This window comes from Lygodium microphyllum, chromosome 1 (genome assembly GCF_053477565.2).
Source record: "Lygodium microphyllum isolate KBCC chromosome 1, Lygodium_microphyllum_v1.1.10, whole genome shotgun sequence".
Lineage (NCBI taxonomy): Eukaryota > Viridiplantae > Streptophyta > Polypodiopsida > Schizaeales > Lygodiaceae > Lygodium > Lygodium microphyllum.
The window spans coordinates 116,116,683-116,138,702 of NC_141135.1; positions in this window are offsets into that span (position 1 = coordinate 116,116,683).

The following is a 22,020-nucleotide window of genomic DNA, read 5'->3' on the forward strand; positions in this document are numbered from 1 at the left end:
TAGGCTCACTAGGACTCCCTTCTAAAATAGGTCTTCCAATGCCTGACAATGTCTTTACAGGAGGCAACAACTACTCATACCTCCCTCAAACATACCAAACCGAAACCTCAGGACTTTATGCCTTGGACGCCGGCCCCCAACAAGAAACGAAAAACCCATTTACAAGTACTCAAACACATATATCATAAAAACCTCAGTACTCATAAAGGAAAGATATCACCTAGATAGGGCCACGAGAAGCTTCCATGCAACAAAAGGCTCCTTCCAAGCTCTTCTTCAAACCTATCTAACACATAACTCAAACAAGAAACCATTAACCGCACCTGCACTAAATAGACAATGGGCCCTCTTGGCCTAATGAAATAAAACAATAAAACCTCTCAAAACAGGCCCTCTTGGCCTAATGAGATCAAACAGAATAGCACCTACACATCCCTCCCTGGAAGAATCCAAATACACAATAATAAGCTCCTTTCCAAGGAGGAAAAACAGGCTCGTAGCCCTAAACTAAATGCATAAGGTTATGACCCATCCCTCCTGCATAAATAGCAAGAGGCGTATGCATAACATGTCGTCTAATTAACCTATGGGTCCTAGATAATAACAATAAATTGGTCTCGGCTACTCTTTGCATCACCCATATCAACCATCGTCTACCATATATTGCATGTTCTGATAACATACCCCACAAGCGACCGGATCCTATTTCATCATTGATCACAATATCCAAACTAGGACCACAATTAAAGAAGAGGTCTTCTTCATAAGCAAGATTTGCTAATGAATCCGCAAACTAATTCCAGTAACGTGGAATCAGCTGAAAAGACGCTCTCTCAAACTCCTCAAGTAGGGTCATAACAGTCCGATGATATATACAAAGAATGGGATTCCGCACTGTATATGTCCCATCTAGCTGATTCAGGATCAACTGAGAGTCTCCTTTTACTAACAACCGACGAATACCACCTTGTTTGGCAATATACAGCCCCATAATGAAGGCTTTATACTCCGCCATATTGTTAGTGAATCCTACCCCGAGATAAGCAGCTAACTTCATCGTCACTCTACGTCGGGGGTCTCGGATTACTATTCCCACACTCCCTTTTTTATTAGGGCCCCTGGACGCTCCGTCAAAGTATAATGTATATGTCCACAATGTATACATCCATAATGGGTTTACTCCTCTATTCGTAATTATGGTAATCAAAGTTTAGCATGTTGAGAGGATGAACTGACAGCTCCATCCCACCTTCTTCATTGAGCTCAACATGGATACTCGTCAACAGTCGTAAATAGTGATGGCATAAGACTTTGATCTCCCACACAAAGGTTCCGTCCTCTTGCTCAATCACCTTATATCCTTTTCTCCACTAGATGAGTTTCCCCTGATGGTATCTTTGCTCCAGATATGGGTGCTCCAAATAAGGGATTAACCGACCCATCAACCGTCTTTAAGCTTTTTTCCGCAGGTCTCAAATCATCCCCAGCATGGACCTGCAATGCATTTCCCTATATATTAGCATACTTAGAAATAATAAGGTTTAATCTTATTAAGATTAACCTTATTCTTAAACTCTACTCCCTCTAGATCAGCTAATAGGGCTGTAGACCTGTTCTTCCCTAACCTGACGATTTTGTAGGGGCCATCCCATTTAGGTTCCAGCTTCCCTCGAAACAGTTCCCTACGCGCATCATAATATAAAACTAGTTGTCCTTTCTTAAAGGTATACTTCTTTGCTTTTAGGTCATGCAACTGTTTCATGTGACGTTTAGCCACCTCTTGGTGTAATAGGCTTTGCAGCTTAATTTCATCTAGGTGCACTAAGGTCGTAAAACGTTCTAATAGGGCGTCCTCATTACCCAAAGAATGGTTTATTGCGAATCTAATGGTCGGCAACTCAATTTCTAAGGGTAAAACACACTCTTCACCATAAACTAGTTTGAATGGCATGTGGCCAGTGGCTCGCTTAAACGTGGTATTATATGCCCGTACTGCCACGTACAGCTTCTTGTCTCAGTCTCGTTTCTTTTCAGATACAACTTTCGATAGGATACCCACAAGTTGCTTGTTGGGACTTTCAACCTGCCCATTTGCATGTGGATTATAAGGGGTCGTTCTATTGTGCTTGATTTGCCAAGCCTCAGTCAAGCTTTTGATCACCTTATTCACGAAATGGGTTCCACGCTCCGACACTAATTCTTTCAGGGGACCAAAACAGCATATTATCTGCTCTAAAAGGAAACTAGCAGTTTCTTTAGCATCATCTTTCCTTGTTGCACGTGCTTCTAACCACTTTGTGAAGTAGTCAGTTGCTACAATAATATACTTCTTTTGTGCAGTCCACGACGGAGTAATAGGACCCGCAAAGTCTATTCCCTACTTCTCAAATGGAAGTATCGCCATAATAGGGGTGAGTGGTCTTTTCCTATTCTCTCGACTATCATGTCGTTGACAAATATCGCATCTCTTAACATACGCAAACGCATCGTGGAAGATGGCAGAAAAAAATGGATGGATTTGCGCGACACCTTTGTGTTGCCGGCCCATTGTGAACAGGTGCATAGAGTCATTTTCCCTTGCCGATATAATGTACCTGCGATCAATGCACTCTTCCAAAATGAATGGCACCTCGTTAGGCATCACACATCGGCGATAGATGTCATCAACCCCTTGCCGATATAATGTACCTGCGATCAAGGCAAACTTTAACTCCTGCTGCTTAATTTTCCTTCTCTCAGCTTTAGATAGTTCGGATCCAGCCTCTCCTGTCGATAAATAATGCGTTATTGCAGCATACCACGAGGGAATAGATGTCGTATCTATCTCAAATAACGATTCCATGTTCGGTGACAACTAGGATTTTGGCACATACCAGAGGATGTGCAGTTTCAGAGGGGGTGGATGTTGTGATGTTATGAGGACATAGTGTGAAAATGTATGGAATGCATCATCATTCGACTTCTCTATTGATCTAGAGATTCAATGTGATCTGAGCCATTAGTACTAGTGCGAGCTGCATGAATTATCCAAAAATACTAGATTTTTGGATAATTTTAGTCTATTTTTTATATTATTTATTGTAAACATCTAAAAAGTTAGAAAAAGCATCTAGATTAGGATGGCATGCAAAAGATAGTTGCTTTTTCAGCCAGTTAGGGGATTTTCACAAGAAGGACAATTTGACGAAATTGTGCGCGTTGCGATCGCTGTAAACAAGCTGAAAACTACAGATTGAACTGAAAGAAGAAGGAGTGATCTAGGAGATCCGTGACTAGGTGAGGTGTACCAGGGTTTTACCCCCCCTTTCGGAGCCAATGGAGCCATCAGATTTGGGTTCCGAATAGCAAAGAAAGAGCTAATTTTTCTTATCCACGTTTTTGGTCTATGAAGGAGCTCTAGGAGAACTAATGCCTGGAGATTGCTTCTGAGTAGAGCAAAGATTCCAAGTTCTTTCAATACATATTGTTTCAATTCATTGTGATTTGTTTTTGTCGTATTTACCACTTGGGTATTCTCTATCTTCTCTTCCATCTCCTATCTCTACTTACTTCTACTTCTCATCCCCGATGGATTCGACCTTTCGACAAAACCCCTCCGACAGCGTGTGCGTATGTGTGTGCACGTGCGTGTGCGTGTTTCCCCCTAAAAAAAAATATGTGCTTTGCTCTATATTGAAAGGAAAAGGTAAAGACCAACAATTCTCCTTCCCCCCTTCAAAGTTTTCCTCCCTCCCCCCTCCCCAACATGCAACCCTCCAACTAATGGCCACCTAGGTGGAATGCCTCTAGCATCTTTATTGAAGAGACTTTTTAGCTCTATTCGGGTCTGAACGATGTACCATTTGAATATTATAGATCACTAATAATGTCAGTACGAAGAGGAGATGCTATTATTGGTGTTGGTGTTGTTGTTGTGCAATTAGCTACTCTACTATGGTACATGCATGCCTCATCTTTGTCCATGGGGGTGAAAACATGTGTGGAAGTCCCAAACTGGATGGTGATGAGTGTATGGATGTTATTGAGAACCGTGTTGGGAAAATTTTGGGAGTATCCTCTTAATGAAGAACATCATCTAGATTCATAGAATAGGTGTAAATAACACTCATGAACTTGAACTATCGATGACACAAACTGTATTGGTAAGTGCAATAGTGGCCCTATGATAGAAATCACATTAGTATTATATTATAATTGAAAATTCATGCATAAGATAACAATCTCTATAATTTTCATAATTTATTGGTGTGCAAAATACACAATAGCTACCTATGATTACTATGTGATATCCTAATAGAAAAACAAAAGTGGGATACACACTAAACTTGTGTTGAAAAGCTTGGAAAGTTGGCAATTTGTGTTTTATCTATACACAATTTGTGTTTTATCTCTACAAAAACTTCCAAAGGGCTTTCAAGGACATATCTAATAGCATGACCTTATGTAATCTCAATGGGTGTCCCTATGAAGGCTACTAGTTGACACTTGTATTATATTTTGTACAATGGACATTAGGCCAAAATATTTATGCATGGCTCAACTTCTCATTCCCATAAATTCAATTTAGGCTTTAAATAAATATAATTTCACACTAGTTTTTGTATACATAAGATGAAAAGTGCAATTATTTCTCTATGCATGTATTCATATTCATTTAGGATCAACTACCTATTAACATGCGATCATTAGAAATTGGCTTTTGTGCTTTACCAATTTGATAGTTGCATCGCAAAGATAATGTAAAATTTTTAATAAAAATATAATATCAAGGTTGATAGAATAAATATAAGAAATAGTTTGGGAGGAAGGAACTTAGCAAAGTCCACCGACTCATATAATTTGTCATGATAGAGATGGGAGCTTGGAGCAAGAGTCTATCATGGTAGCCTAGAGTTCATGTTTTAGCTTCTTCTAGTGGGTTGATCCACTCCTGCTCATAGTTCTACAAGATTTCCTTAATGATCTCTAGGGCAAGTGGGGTCACACTATCCAAATTCTTCACTCGAGCCACTCAAGCTTGGAGAAACACATTCTCTCCTACTTTTGGGTTTTACTCTCGGGCATCATTGACAAAGGTGAGGTGCTCATTTGACATTCTTTCAACCATTTCTGATGGTCGTGGAGGGTGGCATCTCTCTAGTAAGCTGCTCGAAGAGGGCAATGCTCACCTTTTTTAGGGGGTTGACGTGCATGGAGAGCTCCTACCACTAGTGCTGCTATCAAGTAAAGAACCAATTGATGAATTTCAATGACTAGAGAGCCATTTCCTAGTTGAATTCTTAGAGGATGAGGATCAAGGGTGTAGGCCTAATATTGGGGAGGGGCTGTGAGTAGTAATAAGGGTGGTGCTATGGCCTATGGGACTTTTGATCACTATGGCAAGGGACTTGTTCTCCTATTGGGGGTCTTCTTCTTGTAGGCATTTCTAGCCCTTTGACTTTAGAAGGGCGTATTTGGTGGAGAGGTTGGTGGTGAAGGTGGCCTTCTTAGGCAAGGAAAATTTTGAGATGGCTTTATGGGGGTTGTTCTTGGGTGGTGGCTTGCTTGTTGAGGGTTACTCTTTGAGATGGCATCCTTTTTTAAGACTTCATCTTTGATTCTTTGTATGGAAATCAGGACCTCATCTTTGATTCTTTGTCCTTCCTTGCCTTTCATGAGCTCCTTGATAGGGTTGGGGAGGACACGCACTGTAGTGGTTACCATTTAGGGGGTGTCAACCCGCTGCTGGTGAGGCAAGAAGGTAGTCAAGGTCAACTAGGGTAGGGGGAAATAGAAGAGTGAAGTATTGCCCACACATCACCTTCATGGCCTTGACAATGGATGACTGGTGGGCAATATGTCTAGCCTAAAAAAAAAGATGCTCTCGAAGAATATGGATGCAAGAAAAAATAGGAGAAGAAGGGAAAAAGAAGAGAGAGCCTACCTTCCTCGAAATACTGAAGGAGTTTGGCCTACAAGTATAGAGGCTTGAGTAAGAACTTGAGGGCCTCCTACTTTGACTTGTCTCATAAGTTAATTAGATTTAAAAAATTAGTATCAAAGTCATGAAATACCTAAAAAGGCCATTGCACAAAAATGTGAGCTTGCCGAGGATTCTTGGATAGTCGATCGACTTGGTATTTTTACTATGCTTCAACAGAGGATTGGATGTAGGTCCTATGTGGATTCTTGGATAGTTGCTTGACTTGGTATTTCTATCGGGCTTGGAATTTGGATTAGATGTAGGTGTTGTGTATCCAAACTTCTTTGAGCTAGGTGATGACTTCCATCTAGAATGGGATTCATTCCTCTAGAATGAGGCGATCTTGTATCACCAATAAAAATTTAGGGACTGTAAATTCTAGTGGTGTAATGGCTTCCAACCTAAAGGCTAACTTGTAGGGAGTCATACTGGCTGCAATCTTCAAGGATGTTTGGAAGGCCCAAAGTGTAGTGGGAAGCTTAGTATCCCAATCTTGTCAATTCTAATCTACCAATTTGGTTAAAATCTTGCATAGAACTTTGTTGGTGGATCTGCTAAACCATTGACTTGAAGATAGTAAGGATACAGTTTTAATGTATAATTAGAAAGAATGAGGTGAGCTCTTTGATGAATTTATTTGCAAAGTGTGTACCTTGATCACTAAACAAATTTAGGCATGCCATACCTCATGAAGATATCCCATAATGAACATTTAGCTACTGACTTGGTGGTATTGTGTAGCTTCTATCCATCAGCTTCTACCCATTTGGTACAGTAGTCAATTGCCATTAGTATGTGCTTTTTGTGGGTGTAGGTAGCAACTGGAGAGATGGGACCACAACAAAGTCCAATCCCCACTTCTCAAAAGGTTAGAGGGGTAGGGTTGGTTGAAATGGTATGAGATCTCTAGCTCAACCCCATTGATAGGAATCACAATATTGGATCCACTTGCAAACATCATCATGCATAGTTGGCCACCATAGATTGGCTTGCTAAATTTTTTAGATTCACATACATGTGCATCCGTGTGAGCATTCAACTACACATGTGTGCATTCATGCACCTGAACTGAAACTCTCTAGCATGAACGGCCATGTTGTTCGCCCACAAATCCTTGGCTTCTTCCACTGTCAGGGTACCCATATCAATAGACTAGGCTTCTACATCTCCGATCGCTACTTCAACTAAATTATAAGAAGCCGGCCCGCCTCTTTGTATAACTATGCCCTCGTGGAGGCATGCATGAATAAATAACTTCCGTTGTCATCTTGTGAATGGTAATTTGGAATTTCTTCGTTGAGAAATCCTCAATGTCTGAGCCACTACAACGGGTAGAACATGACAGTTGTCTTTTCACGGTTCAGCGTACTAGAAACTTCTAGAGGAATTAGAGACCAGTCACACCCAAGGCTAGTGCGGGGAGCGGGACTGCACTCCAACCCCCCCATTGCCCCCACTCCTCTGAGGGTTGCACTTAGTGCAAACAAGGGGAGTGGAGGTTCCTTACCCCTCTGTTCCTACCACTTACACTTGCCAAAAATTGAGTGCTAACACTAGGTTACTAGGGTTATCACATTTCATTGAGGGATGACATGTTTGCATGGATTAGCAACCAATCAATGCTGCACTTCTAATAGAAAACGTGGGACTGGTTTTGTCACTTCTTAGGACTAGTATATAGCTGGGACATGGTGTGACCCCTATGTGATACTAAGATCCAACAAGACCTATTCGCCCCATTTTCCCTTGATGTGCTAGGGCCCTTAGAATGGAATCCAAAGATCACATATACTTCAGCTTGCTTTCTCTCACTCATGCTCTCATTCGCATCAACACACACCCACACATGCACACACATACACGTATGAAGAAGTACTAAGAACCCTTAAAAGAGATCATGTGGTCTACTAGTCCTAAAAGTTTTACAAGTCTAATAAACTAGTGATTTACAAATGGAAAATCAAATGTCTTCTTCTTCCTCTTCTTCGGACGAATTGGTTCATCAAGCACATCACAAATTCGAATGGTGTCAACTATAATCAATAGCTATCCTTAATTTCTCTAAAAGCAACATGGCAATCAAGAAAGATCAAATGTTCTTCAAAACGAGGGTTTTACATCCTAGAAGATACACCACGTCTTCTCTCGAAGAAACCCCACATCAATTCAATATCCAAAGACAATCATTTTTTCGATCTTTTCACATTGAGAACATTATTGGCAATACCTCACTTCGTGTTTCCACAAGTAGTGATATACTTATGTACCTTTTGTATGTAGCCTATAAATTATATATTATTATGTGTTATGGGGGTTCAGTATATGTAAACCCTCTATATCACATGCATTCAAGGTCCTTTTAAGAATACCCTCATCTATGACCTTTCTTGAAATAAAACACACCCTTTTTATTCAATCAATAAATTGCCCCTTATATGGCACCCTTTTATATGTAAACATTTTATAAAAATAGTGTATAATCAATACCTTATTTTGAGCTTGCATGATGTGCTCACATATTTTTGGGCCACACCCTCAAGATCGTGTGTTAGATTAAGGATTTTGCATGACCCACCTTAAGTGTATCTTGAAATACATTCATCGCATTTGATTTGCAGCATTTGATTATTGCCTCCATTGACTAACAAGGCCTTTGAAAAAATGTGTTATGACTTGTAATGTGCACTAAAGGGTAATGCATACTATACCACCACTCATAGGCATGTTCCATGATGTGGCCTTTGCATAATAGGATTTTAACTGAGCAAATAGCAATGCAGATCATCCCCTCATCCCTCTATATTATACCTAGTTTATTGATTCCTTTTGTCTACCTCATAAAGGTGAGATTTACATCCTATAGTGCATTGAAACCCTCTAAAATGCTACTATCTGTTAGAATATTGGAGGGACCCATCATGTGTAAAGTGCATATATTTTTTAGGAAATAATCGAGGGCATTCCTACATTATATCATGGAGTTCAAATTAGGGAGCACCAGGGTACCCTCTTGAGCTTGTAGGTGGTAGATTAGTTCTTAAAGTAACCTCAATTTCTCACTATGCCACTTGATTTGTTAGCTTGTAGCCAACATTTGTTACATGCATGTGTTTCAACCCTGCTTTATAGCTCATCTGATATTTGCCATAAATAAAATGCCTAGATATTGGGTGATGGAGATGTAGGAAGGGTGTGCTACTCAATAGCACTTCCTTGTACCATCTTCCGAGCTCCTAGGGTCCACTTAAGAGAACTTTTCCAACTTTAGGTCTTTGTGCACTATTCCAATTTAGATTTACCTCCCATCCAACTAGAGAAGTCTATGCTTCCCTATTCTATAATACAAAAGTTGTTATAGCTCGAGAGGAGCATTTCTAGGGCATTTGTTTGACACCTACTAGTAAAGCCTAAGACTACCCATTGTATTCCTTATATTATTATTCCTTAAAACTAGTACCATTTTAAAGTACAAGGAAATAGTGGAGATAGTATGTTGAAGTAAATCAATGAGTTTTATACACTAAGAAAATCGAGTCTATTTATAAGCATATTTCTACATGTATTCATGGATATCTATGTATAATTATGTCCAATGTGTAGGTGCTTAGATGTGCGAATAAAGTCTAGAACATGTTTATGCATATAACTGGGGTTAAAATACAAATGAGACACACGTGTATAAATTCACCTATAAACACGAATATACACGTGACCTTAAAAATGTTTATATAATCTACATCTATAGCAAGAATGCATTCACTATGACATATGAGGGATACATAAGTGAAAACTCAAAAATGGAATTACATGTAAAAAGGGATTAGAATGTCAAGTCTGATGATCAAAATGTTCATTTATTTATCTATTGGAGAGAGTACCTTAATATATTTGATGGTATAGGCATGGAAATAAGCATTGGAAAATACGCCAAGGTATATTCATGCTTGCATTGATGCATACATTGACAAGTATAGAAAATTATACTATTTATAACAAAGATATACGAGGATCTATCCCCATTGTCCACATTTGTTATCTTGTCAGAGATGTACCACATTTTTTGCAAATATACATAATGCACAATGTGATTTGATAACATATTGTCTATGTAATTCAATTTGTACTAATATATATTGGCAAGATACATAAAGAAAATTATACTATTGCCCGTATGCATATAAATAATGCCAAATGTTGCACATGCCTTGCTGGCACCTATGAAGGTCATACTATAGGAAGATGTACATGTTTTTTGTGATTTAACAAGAAGACGTTGTAGGTCGTAGATTCTCTTGATAGCTCCTTATATGAACTTGCTTACAAAACATTACAAGTTGGCACAAATGAGAATCGTACCAATGATAATATACTGTAACATTCTGATCTTTCACTCGTGAATTGCCTTTATAAGTCGTAAGGATAATTTTTGAATTAGATAATGGCAAATTTTTTTAACTAATTATCCCCCTCTACTCCAGCCGACTGTCATGCTGGAGGAAGAGGGGAATAGCATGTATGAGCAAGCTCCTTGCTAGAGCTTGCTGAAGGTTGAAGGCATGCAAGATGCCACGCAGGGGAGGGATGATCCCCTCCCCTCACCTATTTAAATTGAGGATGGTGGGAGGATTAAGGGGGTCGCCGCTGCCATAGAGCAAGGGAGATTGTTGTGCTGCCGTGGTGCAAGAAGTGGCTGCCGCCATGAGAGAGAGGAGTGGACGTTGATGCTACAGTCGAGACGCTGCCGATTTGTTGCCATGGAGCCAGAGGAGACACACCAGCAGTCGCTGTGCACTCTACCCTCTTTGCCAACATTCGCCCGATCTGTCGCTCACAGGTCGCCACATGGAGCTTCCACGTTCCCTTCCAAAAGCTCAGAAGCTTCTTAGGAAGCTTCTAAAAGCTTAAGAAAGCCCCCCCTCACATGGACTACTTAAGCCCTTTCTTCCCCCACACAAAATCCACTGTTAAGGGTCTTTTACACCTTTCCCCCCCATAAATTGCCCTTGTTGGTTCTTGTTCATGTGGGCGTGGTAAAGCCTTTTTTTTCCCCCCATACAAAATTCCTTCATGTGCCTCATTTAAGCCCTTTTTTCCCCCCACCTAAAACTCCCTCTTCAAGGTTATACACCCCTTCCTTTTCCCCCCTTTTTTCCCCTTTTTTTTCCACCTGGTGCATCCTAAGACTACCCCCTCCCCTTCGGAATCAAAATAAACGCCCGTGGCTTTCATAAGCCTTACTTAAAAGATGTTTTCCTACTCCCTTCACGGGAATTGAACTCCATTCCTGTAGGTTTCCCCCTCCCCCACGAAAAATCCCTCTAAGGCATTTTTCGCCCTAGCCATTCTTTTCAATCCCTCAAAAATCCATTTAGTACCTCTTATTCCGTGGGTCCTATCTAAGGCCCTTAAAAAGGCTCATTAAGCTTGTCCCCTTGGATTTCCTTCAATCTCTCAATTAGCCCGAGTTCTAAACCCCTTTTCGTGTATTCAATTTGCACCGAAGCTTCTACGGAAGGAAGAAAAAAAAAACATTCATAAAGGATGGTGGAATTACAAAGGGATTTTTGCAAAGCCACACCCAAGATGGAAAGGCCGCATTCGTGATGGCTCCTAAGAAAGCCCAAGGCACAACCGCAGGAGGATTGTGTCCTAGCATCCACGTGGACATCTCACCACAAGTCCAGGTTTTCCTTCCTAATTTTTATTTTACGTTGTTATAATTCAATTGTGCCTGGATGATTTTTTTTGAGATAGGATGCATTTTTCGTCTTAAATACTTTGGTTAATTTTAAAAGATTTAGCTCACGACGGAAGAGTTCGGCCATTAGTATTTTTAATAAAACGAACAAAATAAAGTGACTAGAAGATTGATATGCGTTTCCAGCAAGTAGCTTTTGTGCATTTCAATGAATTGAACTTAGATTAATGTCCATATTTACAAAACGGAATTAAGATAGTGCACTCCGTTTAGGCATGGGAGTATAAATTGCATGTCGCATTATTAGGACATATCTTCTTCGCAATGAGTCATTATGGGAAGTGCTAATAATCCATAGGAAATTACAAGGCAAGAAATGATTCTTAAGTTGCATAACTCTAGTCAATTGGTATAAATATCATTTTTCAACTGCATAATTATTAGTAAAAGGTTGCATGTTTTAGCATGAATCTTATTCACATGTTATAGAATGATTAATTGGAATTAGGCTATAACCTAGCCTATGCTTGATCTTAAACCAAAAAGTTAAGATTTAAAAATCAACTTACGCGTAGACAATAAGTCATGTGGTTATGGAAATGATAGCGTAATTATCTTCAAGAATAGATAGGTTAAATTGGCATAAACCTAAACACCTAAAACCGCGGAGTACTCGTTTCGAAAAGGGTTAATTCAATGCAACGTATCCCAAGGAACTAACTAAGGTTAGCCCTCTGAAGACATTTACCTAGTCGCATGTATTGCCAAAAGCAGAAACTCCTATACCCTAAATACTTGCCCACATTCACGGAATGTAGGGACAGTAGGACCTACTTGCGAGAAGTGATCTAGGGTTTTCCTATGAATCTCTTGCTAAAAAGATGAAACTCAAAACCCTAGGACTGACAAGTCGGCCTAATGCAGTCAGGAACAGATTGTTATATCTAATCATGACACCGTGATTAGAAGACACCGTTGATGGATAGAATAGTCCCATAATTTGATACGACACTTGTGCAACAAGTTGTAGAGTCGCATGATCTTGTGATTAGATCACAAGGGAATGGCCAATACCTTGGAATGAGATTGGCAGATTCTTACGCAAGTTATCTTGCGGAAGGATTAATAATCGTCCTAAAATAGTATCTTTCTTGGGTAAAGATAATTTCTTGGAAGCAAAAAACCAACCAATAAATTGGAATAACATATGAACTTAAGGTATTAATCAAGTCAAGTTAATAGGGTACGCCCTAAATCAGGATATAGGGTTAACAAACAAACCCTTCAGGATCTTGCCAAGTCGCAATTGATCCCGGATCGAGTGCTGGATGCATTCGGAAAGAAGGATTCACTCATTAGCAGTTGGCCAACAATAACGACCAATGGAAATGATTGTGCTTGTTACAGATTTAAGAGCACTGTTTTGCTTTGTTTCATCAGAGAATTAAAGGATAAATGAATATCTAATGCTTCACATTGAAGGCTTGAAGGTAGAGGCAGCTTCAGTTACTCCCGACTGCCTGCCTGACCCTAACCAAGGGGGTTGTTAACCGCATTGGGAAGGTGGACTGAACCCACCGCGAGAGATCTCTCCGTTGAGCACTACTTGGAGCAGGAGGATGCTTGGGTGCCAGGGGGGGCTCTGGCTGTAAATCCCTTGCCTTCCGGGCCTTGCACAAGAGGCTAACATGACTCAGGATTGGATCTCGAGGCCCGCATACTAGTCTACTCGCAGAATCTTGGATTAGTGATCTCTGTGGATTGCTGGATAGCTTTCGGGCAGATTGTGGATAAGCTTATGGGCTGGACTTTATGTATTTCAAAGATAAATATGATAACGTGTTAACAAGGAACTTGTTTGACATTGCTTTTCTATGTCAAGTGCTATGATTACGTAAAGGAACCAGTGCCTAATGGGCTAATTAAGGAAGCTGATTGATACATGTCTAACTAAATGTGTTAGGTAATTAAATAACTAAAACAACCTAAGGAATGTGCAGTGGATGTGGTCCTACGGATGGGTGGTCCCGGTTGGCCGGAAACTTTTCTCAAATCATGATGGATAGCAGGAAGGTTGTTCAAAGGATTCGAACAGCAAGAGCGTTGACCTAGAGTCTAAGTCATAAATCATCCCGATTTATGCTGTTTTAGGGGAACGGAATGGGACTATGCTTTATGGCACAAAGGTTGAGCTTTCCATCCCTCTCATTTCCCATTCTCCTTGAACCAAGTGCAGTGTGAATCTACTTCTGACCTAGAGTTTTTGCGTAAAGTAGTTTGCTCGGGTTCGACGCTAGTTGCCGTTAGAAAATGACCAATAGGAAAAACCCTAATACAGGTCAGTCCTAAGTGGAAATGGTCGGAATACTTCCACTACGTGGCAAATGCCGAAAGTCCTAGATTGCAAACCCCGTAACATTCCATGGGAGTGCCAAGCAGAGCTTTCTAGATATCCTTTCCGATGGACTGCTACGACATGTTCTGAAGATAATAGGTGGATACGTTACAGTTGGTATCAGAGCCAACCAACAACGGAATTGTTTTTGTGAAATCTTAATAAGATGAAGTAAAGCAAATGTGGCTGTTCCAAACATTTCCTTACTTTCAATGTTGTCTTGCAGAAATACAAAGCATGGAATAGGTTCTTAGTGTTCCGTGTCAAGTTTATGACTGCGATGCATTCCTCGGATTATCAACAAAGGATTGGGATGATGAACATCCTAGAGCGAATCTATAATGCATCGCCTTTGTACATGGAACCACTACAAGGGTACACACATATAGCGACAATAAGTAGCGACGTTTTTTTCGGTGTCGGTATTAGCATCTCTATCTGCGTCGCTAAAAACGTCATTATTAGCGTCGCTATTTAGCAATGTAAATAGTGATGCTAATAGCGACGCTAATAGCGACGACTTACTGTGGTAACATTTCACCGAAACCCAAACGTGTCTTTCAAACGAGCGCGCAAATGCAGAGAGAAAGAGAAAGGGAGGTGAGCAAGAGAGGGAGGTGAGCAAGGAAGCAAGCCGCGAGCCGCACGCGAGGAGAGGAGCGTCGCCCACACAAAGATGTCGTGGAAGAAGAAGAGAGCACCACGGTATGCCCTATTTTGGTTTCTTTATAATCTTTGTTTTGCTTTGCAATGTAGGTTAGAAAGTGTTGGTTTCTCTTCAATCTTTGTGTTGCTTTGCAATGTAGGTTAGGAAGTGTTGAAAGAGAGAGAAATGAAAGCGAGTGTTTTCAAAAATTTTCTTGTGTTGGTTTTTATTCTTTGCAATGTAGGTACGAAAATGTATGTGTGTGAGCATAGTTTAGAGCCAACCTCAAAGATAGATAAGTTAGAGCCGAACTCAAAGAGATAGGTACGAAAATTTAAAAAAAAAGACCTAAAATATATATAATGGAATGGTCCCAATATACAATATAGAATCATTATTAAATTATCATTCCATTACATCGCAGTCAAGATGTCTAGCACTCACGACCAACATGGTGATGATCGTGAGGCTTGGCTCAATCAACGTGTCCCCTGTCCATGCACGCAATGCAAATTGGCCATTTGTCGAAAATGTCGTTTTTCCATAGAGCATGTGCAATGGTATGGAGAGTTTCGAGTTGAGATAATCGACCAAGTAGTCTTGAATTACAAGATTGCAGTAAGTTCTCTCTCATTACTATATGACATGTAATTGATTTAAGTATAACAGTTTGGGGTTATCTTAGAAGTTAGCTCCTGAACATCCTTTACAAGGTCAAGGCCATGTCAATGCATTGCAGTCCGCACATCTCTTGTGTGCAGTAAGATGGGTTCATCCGCACTCTATGCCGTCCGAGATAACTAACTATCTCATAGAAGGTGATAACTCTCAATCCCCTTCTATGGGTGAGAATGTTGGAGACATGGACAATCCTCTTGCTTTTTTGGAGCTCGAGTTAGAGGACATGATCAAATCATTGCTTCTGACGGACTCGGAATCCCAAGATCCTTTAATTGTGGAGGCTTCCATTCCATTGTATGATGGGAGTTAGGTATCCCGTTTGAAGACACTTCTTGCATTGTTGAGCATACAAACTAAGTATGGATGGAGCGATGCGAGTGTGACAGAGCTATTCAGGTATATTATGATGTGTATGATTCTTTATTGAAAGCCATTAAAATGTGCTATGTAGTACTCTAATAACGTGCTTCATTGCAATTTGTAGAACGTTGAAATCTTACATTTTGCCTACCCAAAACACGATGCCTGCGTCTCGTGATGATGCAAGACAAGTGCTGCAAAAGCTAGGCATAGATTATAATTGCATTCATGCTTGCCCCAATGATTGTGTTTTCTTTCGGGGAGAGTTTGAATTGTTGGCCACATGTCCCAAGTGCGGTGCGAAAAGGTATCGAAATGACTTGAAAGGATAGACTATTCCGCAGAAGGTTTTGAGGCACTTTCCGCTGATACCGAGTGTTTGTCACATTTTTCGAACCAAGAGTTTTGCAAAGTTGACTACATGGCATGCATAAAATCGATCCACTGATGGTGTACAGTGTACACCAGCTGACTCTGAAGCATGGCATCACATTGACGAGACTTTCCCTGACTTTGCAAAGGAGGCGAGGAATCTACGATTCGTCTTGCCATGGATGGGGTAAATCCTTTTGGTTTACGTTCTGCCTCCTATAATGTATGGCCGGTGGTCCTTGTTAACTACAATATGCCACCATGGCTTTCCACCAAGAAAGGACACCTTTTGCTCAGCTTGCTTGTGCCTGGACGATACAAAGTCAAGAATATGGATGTCTACCTCTCTCCACTGAGTGATGAGCTAAAGGAGTTGTGGGAGGGAATTGTAGTGGAGGACATGAGCAAACATATTGGTAGGCGATCCGCAACTATAAGGACAATTCTTATGTGGACCATGCATGACTTTCCAGGTTATGGAGAATACTCTGGTAAAGCGTGTTTTCTTATTTTTCTAGTTTTCTTTGAGCGATGTTGGTGTTATGACATGCCTCATTGTACATGTGTGTTCTGCAGGGCTAGTCACGTCAGGTTACCATGAATGTCCTCTGTGTGGACCAAGGTTGGATTCTCGTATACCAAAATCTATGAAGAAGATGGTATTTGAGGGACATTGAGCTTTTTTGCGAGAGGGTCATGTCATGAGAGAAGGATTTCTTGGTCGCCCTCCTGCGAGAATGAATGCATTGAGTTGGTTTGATCGCAGGATGGTGGACCAAGCTCACTTCCCAGTGGAATGCGACGCTTCTCAATTTTCTATGAGCTGACTTATTGGAAAGAACTGAAAATTAACCACCTTTTAGATCCCATGCACATTTTTAAGAATGTGGGTAGCTTGCTATGGGACCATCTCACTGGGCAGCGAGACACACTAGGAGCGAGGATGGATTTGAAAGCAGTGGGAAAGATGGAACCATATTGGGCCTGTAAGTGGCGTCAATGGTCAAGTGCAATTGTCACGCGCTCCTTGGGTTTTGTCTGGCAATGAAGTGCGACAAGTAAAGGAAAACATCAAGTCCTTTCGCACGCTAACTGGCCTAATGCGTTCTCTCAAGATAGCATTCACAAAGGATGACCAACTGACAGGACTCAAATCCCATGATTGGCATAAGATGTGTCAGGTATGTACGGTATGAGGCTGCGTATGGCATGATTCTGCATATTAGATTTCAGAATCTCTGTTTGTTTATACACAATATTAATTACATGGTTTTCACAGTTCGTATTGTCGATGGCAATTTTGGGGTCTCTGACAACGGAGATACAGACAACCATTTACAAATTGTCCGAGTTGGTTTAGTTTGTCTCCCAAAAAGAGATTCACACATTGTCGATTGAATGCGTGAAATGCATGGTGGTAAAGACTGCTTGTCTTTTAGAGAAGTATCTTCCCACTAGCATGCTCATGATACAAACCCATCTTCTAGTGCATATTGTAGATGAATTGCAGGTTGCAGGTCCAGTCCATAGTCGATGGATGTTTTTCCTTGAACGGTTCATGAAGACCTTAAAGGGATTTGTGCGACAACGGGCTCATCCTGAGGATAGCATGGCTGAAGGTTGGTTTTAGTGTCGGAGGCCTTGGTGTACATTTCTGAGTGGTTGTCCACTGTGGACCGGGACAAAGGCTTGATATGGTCACTTAAGGAGGATGATCGTCTGAATGGAGATGTCCTAGTGGGAAATGGAATAGAGAAGAAGATGGATGCATCCATGGAGTCCAAGGTGAATCGATTTTGTATGCTGCATAGCGCTACGATGGAGAAGTGGTTGCAACGGTATGAGGATGCTTGATCTGAGTGAGAGTCTGCAAGATCTGACTTTCGACAGAGTATGCGGCAACGGCCCATTCTATATCCAAAGGGCTTAGAAGGTAAGAGTCCCTAATACTTGACGCGCTTTAGCAATCTCAAAGTGGAATTTTATACTAATCGTAATATGGATCAGGTCGTGTTTTTCCCTAATCCGCAACAACCTCAATGGTGGTATGTCATTCCCATGACATCTAGTAGTATCCCTGTGTTTGCCAGAACCCTAGTACCGATCGTAGAAGAGACACCTTTAATAGTGGCAATGATAGAAGGCATACATGAAACTAGGATGAACCGCTCGGAGGACCAAGACATCTCACCTATGGAGATAGAGGATGGGTTTTTTGAAAATGAAGCAGAGTCCTCATTTTGTGGAGAATTTTGCATAGATCTCCCGGTGTATAATGAGCTATGTCAAGATGAGATTGTGGAACCCTAAACAAAAGTAACTCAATCAAAATGTTATTCCCACTACAACAATGCCAATTTTTGCAAATCGGTTAGGACAGTTTATATGTTTTTGGAGTATGGTGTTTTGTATTATCTAATTTTTTTAATTATTTTAAAATGAAGTCTTGCTAATTAAGTCTTAGTTTTATTATGTCTTGCGATTCATTATCTAATATTATTATTTTTCCTTATATGTGCAGGTTTAGGATTTGGACATGGACAACAGGATGAGTCACGATTTTACAGATGAAGACATTGACGTGATGCTAGCACATTTCTCACCGGAGCAGCTAGCACGGGTCAGAGATAGAGCCGATGCACGGCTTTCCCATTCCACCTCAGCATGATCAGCAGACTCTAGACGGTCCGATGCTTCGGTCTCCAATAGACACAGTTGCAGGTCTCACTTTGCTTCAGAGTCACGTAGTCGAGCAAGAGGTAGCTCCTATTGTGGGGATACAGATGTAGTCTCTCCCACTCACACTACCACCAGGGAGTTGACACCATCTTTCACTGGCGGTGGTGGGCAGACGTCTACTCCTCCCACTCCTTCACGCACCACACCAATCACTCCCAGGGCCGACAAGAAGTACACAAAACCCACTCCTCCAGGTATGTATTTTCGCATCCTTTTTCGCAGTAGCACTTATCAATTCAAGTTTTGTTTGACACATTTGTATTAATGTCATGAAAGTACCCATTTGCAAAATCTTGCAGGTTACTCATATCTCATAGATAAGGCCTCTGGCCATTTATACATGAATGATGATGGAAAAGCTGTCATCTCTAGGATGCATGAGTTGTGCCAACAAGTATTTTGGCACAACATTACAGACAAGTGGAAGGAGATCCCAGATGCCAGCAAGGAGTACATAATCGATACATTGTATCGAGAGTTCCCTCAGCCCTCTAGCAATGATAGATTTTTGAGAGGGTGGATGATGATGCGTATGCGTGACTATCAGTCGCATAGGCGGTCAGATGCACGCGAAGCTGTCAAGCGAGGAAAATCGAAGCCGGAGTGGCTGGATACAAAGGACTGGAGTAATCTCCAGGATGAGGCGACATCCACTCCAGACAAGTGGAAGCAATAGAAGGACGTAGCAAAGGCGTGCTTGGACGCAGGATTGGTGCATCACCTTGGTAGCGACGGCCACGCAACATTCCTGGCAGATTTCATAAGTATTAATAGGGTAGAGTACTCTAATTTAATGACATCCATGTTGATGTATGTATTTCGAACATGAATCTCAAGTACGTTGTTTTTCAATGTTTGTGTGCCACAGCAAGGTTTTACGAATCGCGACCCGGCTGCACTAGAGGTGACATATGGGGAGAAGCATGGCTTGAGTGCCCTGATCGAGAAGCTCTATGCTCGCGGAGGACCGGTAAGTAGTAATAAATATCATTCCTAATTTGAGAAATCTATCATTGTATGTCAGTTTGTATTTGGTACTCACAATTATATATGTATTTGCTGTTGCAGACTCCCTTCAGTATGCCACTACAACAACAGGAGTTTTCTGAAGCGGATGAGTCGTAGAGAGCAGATTAGGCTACATAGGATTACTCCCCATCTTATATTATGTAAGGCCTTATGGCCTCTATCCATTTTCCATTTTGTCTACGTTATGACAAACAACAGGTTTTTTTTCTCTTTCTCTTTTTCTTTTTTTATTTGCCTCCCTTCATCCTTATTTACTTCTCTCTCCCCCTCTCTTTCTATAAATGTTTCTTTATCCAACTACCCTGTCACTTTTGAGCAATAATTTGTAGAAGCCTCTTTGAATCGGCATCAAGCATACAAGTCCAAAGTTCACTTGGTAAGCCGACAATGAAAAACTCACATGGCAACATCGGTGTGGATTATAAGCTGGAGTAGCGGGAGTACAATAAGCTCACAGAGAATATGGCTACTTCAAAAGGAGAGGCTCGACATCGAGAGACATGTTAGTACAATATCATCTGATCACGAGCTAGATAATGTCTTTGTCTTTCTCTAAATTACTTTTAACCTTCGGATCTTCATGCCATCCAAATTAATAACAAGACTCTGATGCATAGAGGGACCGGATTTGACGGTTACACTATCCTCTAGCCGCGCGAGAAGGGTAGAAATAAACCTCCTCTCTTGAAAGGACATACTTCCAATTTTTGACAAGGAAATTGAGGTTCTAGTTCCGCCCTAGAAAACTTTGCTTATGAAGAAGACATTTTCTTCAACTGTGGCCCTATTTTGGATATCTCTATTAATGATGAGATAGGACCCGGTTAATTATGGGGCCTTTTATCAGCACATGCTCAATATGGCAAGTGATAGTTAGTATGGGTGATGCAAAGAGTGGCCAAGACCCATTTGCCTTTGTTATCTTGGACCCATAGGTTTATTAGACAACACATTATGCATACACCTCTTGCTATTTATGTAGGAGGCATGGGTCACAATCTAATGCATTTAGTCTAGGGTAGGAGCCCTATTTTCTCCTTGGGATGGAGTATATTATTGTATATTAATAAGATTTTACAAGGGGGAAAATATATATACGAGCTGTTTTTTTTAATGTCATTAGGCCAAGAGAGCCAAGGTTTTTTAGGATTTTAGTACTTGATTTTCTTAGGCCCACAGGGCAAGTTTTTATCATGTTTAAATGATTTATTGCTTTAGGCCATGAGGACCAGTTTTGTTGGGTGTGAACTGTGATATTTCCTTAGGCCAAGAGGGCCATATGTCTGTTTGGTGCAGGTATACTTAATGATTTTCAATTTTAATGATTTGCATCACATAGGTTGATGAAGTCATTGGAGGGAGGCTTTGTTGTGGAGGAACTTCTTGTGGCCATTCCAAAGTGATTTCACCTCTTTTCCAAGTCTTTTTTCATGAAACAGATAATGTTATATGTGTATGTAGGGGTTAATTTATTTTCATTTATTGGGGACCAACAATGAATGCATGAAGCCCTAAAGTTTGGTAAGGTATATCTAGGGGAGATTTGAGTAGTGGTCCTCCTCATGTTAGGACATTTTAAGGTATTAAAAGACCTCTTTTAGAAGGTTGTTCCGGTGTCCCTATCATTCTTGCTTGGGTAGCTATCCTAGGAGTCCTTATTAGGGTGAGGCAGTTAGAGAAGCTTGCCGAAATATTTAAATAAGAGCAAGTTTTTTATCTATCTTTTAAAAAAAATTTATAGACGTGTGTAAACGGGGGTTCTAACCCCTCAATAAGAAAAGAAAAAAGAAAAAAAAGTTCCTATAAGTAGTTGATTATCACCTTGCTGCAGAGGCTTGGTCGGTTCTTGGGGATGAGTCAAGACCCAGGGCCAGGACCCAGGGCTGATGCCTTGTCTTCCCAGGGGTAGCAACTAGCAGAAGAGAAAGGAAAGGAAGGTTGGAGCAAAAATAAAAATGAGCGCTAAAAAAGGATTAAGTGTCGCCTTACCAGTGCTTGGTAGGTTCTTGGGTACCAAGTTAGGACCTGAGGCTGATGCCCTGTTCTTCTTGGGTCACACTATGCTCAGCTCCCTTCTTTTTACACGCCTGAGTATGGAAGCCCTGAATGGAAAATGTGTTATAAAAAGAAACTATGAT